Here is a 3036-nt window from a genome sequence, read left to right as displayed (position 1 = left end):
TGTTACAGTTAGAGGTTTTGTTTAGTCTTAGTTAAACAGCCATGTTTTAAAAGAAGAGAGGGAAAAAGACCTCAGCACCCTGGTAAGCTACCCGTGGCATATTCGATTTGCCAAAAAGCAGTAACAAGTCTCATAATGGAGACATTATAGGTGCCCACTCGAGCAAGTAGATGAACAACGGGATGATGGTGCTACAGTGATGATGTTTGTTCACAAATGGTGAAAAATACTCAAGTACAGACAAGCAATAATCATAATGCTGTGGCCAATATTGTAAGTATGGAAATATAAATTTAAAGCATTTTCTGGCATAAAAAATAAACCTGGTAGTCAATGCAGCCCATCCAGCTCTCTTAATCTTGGTCTCTGTGCTCCTCATGGTGCTCACCTTTATTTGTTTTTCCAGGTCCTCCACGGCCTCCTCTTCTTCCTCCCATCTTTTCCATCAAAGGCCCAGGGGGTCCCCCAAGGCCACCTCATCTGCCTCCACCAAAGCTACTTCAGTCCATGTCCCAGCCCCTACAGAAGCCACCTCTGTCTCCACGACCACCTCTGAATTTTCCTCCAGGACCACTGCAGTCCATGAGGCCACTTCTTCCTCCCTGCATACCACCAGAGCCACCTCTGGCCTGGTCACCACGCAAGGGTGCAGAAAGGGTGGCAGGAGGAAATCTTCAGATGTTGGGGCTTTGCACTGCTTGCATTCTGTTCTCGAGGCAAAGTCCTGGTTCCCACACCTTGTACTGGGGCATTGCCCGTCTCTAGCTGAGTGTTGAATGTCTCCTCCTCCTGATATGTTTTCTCGGAAACGCCAAGGTCCTCTTGGGGGAAGCCTCACCTGTCTCCTCCTCAGTCTCCCCTGTGACCCATGCGTCCCCCCAGACTTCCTGGGCCCCCGTACTTCCACAAAGCAGTGGGGGGCATTCCTGTGCCCTCAAGGGTGGCATTTCACCTCACCACAAGCTGTTCATTGGAGGCTTCTTCAGCATGTTTACTTCCTTGAAAATCTTTCCCACCTAACCACTACACAGCAGCCTTGGCAATTGGCGGGTCTTCAAAGGACACTGTGGCTTCACCCCTGGGTGTTCCTCTTTTCTTGTCCCAGTAGTTATGAACCATAGGTTGTCCAGTTCTTTTGTTTATTTTAACAACTCCACACTACCTAAAGAAGTCTGCCAGATCATCTAGTCACATTATCATCCTTGCACGTAAATGGCACTGTTGCCAGAATCTTCATCTGGATTTATAGGTGGATCAAGATCTGGTCCTCCATCCATGGGTCCACCAGGTTTAGTGAAGCCACCTCACTCTTCAGTGCTGCCCATCCAAGAACGTCCTCCTCCCCACCCACCTCTGTTCATGTCTCCAAAATCAAATCTCTTTCTTCCCCTGCGCCATTTATCAGGACCACTCGTGCTCCAGTTCTCTCGGTCCAGAAAATCCTCCAGACTCCTACCTATAAACACCCATGCTACAGGAATGGTCCTGTCAGAATAAACTCTGCTGCCCACAGCTAAGCTCTGTTGGCTCTATTTACTTGGAGCCAAGCTGTAGGATCCAGTTTGGGGGTGAGGGCAGGTGGGGTGGCAAGCAGTGACTAGTAGGCAGCTATTGTACATGCTGTTTTGTTGACTATAGCTACTCTGTTCCCCACAGCTGCTCGGCTGCCCATAGGTGTTCTGCTGAGAATCACTGTCACTGTCACTGTCATCCTGTTGTTCATCAATTTGCTTGAGCGGGCACCAGTAACGTCACCATTGCGAGACTTGTTACTGTTTTTGGCATATCGAATACGCCACAGAGAGCTTGCCAGGCTCTGCTGAGAATAACTGCTCTAATCATAACCCATCAGCTGTGTAGAAGAATAGCTGGTAGGTGGATAGAACAATGGTGCCATCCCTGGCTACCTGGGGTAGAGCCCACGTACCTGGGGATAACTGTAGCTACTTTGTCCATATCCTAAGCTAGGCTGTTATAAACCCCTGTGCCAGATTGAGGTTGACTAGTCTCACTGGTCATGTTAGCATCCTCTGGTCTTGTAGGTGCAGTGGTTGCTGGCTGCTGCCCATATGCTGGATAAACAGGCCGAGTGTCACTTGCAGACTGAGCTGGATGGTAGTGACCATAGCAGTGATGGTATCATAAGCAGCAGTGCATTACCCGTAGACAGGCTGACTGCATGCCTGGGGGGCAGTTGGAGCAGTATAACCAGCGGGAGACTGTCCATAAGTAGTTGCATAGGTTGCAGTGCTCTGCATCTGGCTACAGCTGACATCAGTGTACTGTCCATAAGGTCCACAACTTTGTTGTCCATATAGCTGGCTGCTCTGTGCACATCCTTGAGTGAGCTGGTTGGTGTAAGCACCGTAACCCTGCTGGGTTGCAGCTTGGCTGTAGTTACTGTGATTCATGGACACCGTTTTCTCTCCTTCCTTCTTGTTCTCTCAATGTCCATCTCCTACTATGTTTTTTTTTATATCCCACAAATGGGTACAATTATTCTATATCTGTCCCTCTCCTTCTGACTCATTTCACTCAGCATGATATTTTCCATGTCCATCCATTTATAAGCGAATTTCTTGACTTCATTTTTCCTGATGGCTGTGTAGTAGATGTACCGTTGTGTAGATGTATCACAATATTTTTAACTAATCATCTGTTCTCAGTCACTCGGGTTGTTTCCAGATTCTGGCTATTATGAAGAGTGTGTTTCAGTTAATTTTCCAATGGTCAGACTAGCCTTGGTTTTTTCATAGAGTTTCTGGTAAGGCTGCAAAATATGAGAAAGCATCAATATAAGAGAGCAAATAGAATTATATAAGACTTCTTAAAAACTAGATTCAAAACTGGTATCATGTCCTTTCTGCTGCATTGTATTGGCCAAAATAATTTAAAAGCTAGTCTTGTGCCAGGAAGAGAGCTCAACAGGCTAAACACATGCTTTGCATACAGGTAGCCCAGATTTGGTCCCCAGCATCACATGATCCCATAAGCACCACAAAAACTACTCTTAAGCTCAGAGCCAAGAACAGTTCC

At 47.0% G+C, this 3036-nt stretch overlaps 1 pseudogene; it reads right to left on the bottom strand.

Annotated features, from left to right (window-relative positions):
- Window positions 1-353: 353 nt before the first annotated feature.
- On the bottom strand, window positions 354-2411 carry LOC101558862 (RNA-binding protein EWS-like; annotated as a pseudogene).
- Window positions 2412-3036: the final 625 nt, after the last annotated feature.

Source organism: Sorex araneus, chromosome 2, assembly GCF_027595985.1.
Source record: "Sorex araneus isolate mSorAra2 chromosome 2, mSorAra2.pri, whole genome shotgun sequence".
Taxonomy (NCBI): domain Eukaryota; kingdom Metazoa; phylum Chordata; class Mammalia; order Eulipotyphla; family Soricidae; genus Sorex; species Sorex araneus.
This window is presented reverse-complemented; position numbering and strand designations above follow the sequence as displayed.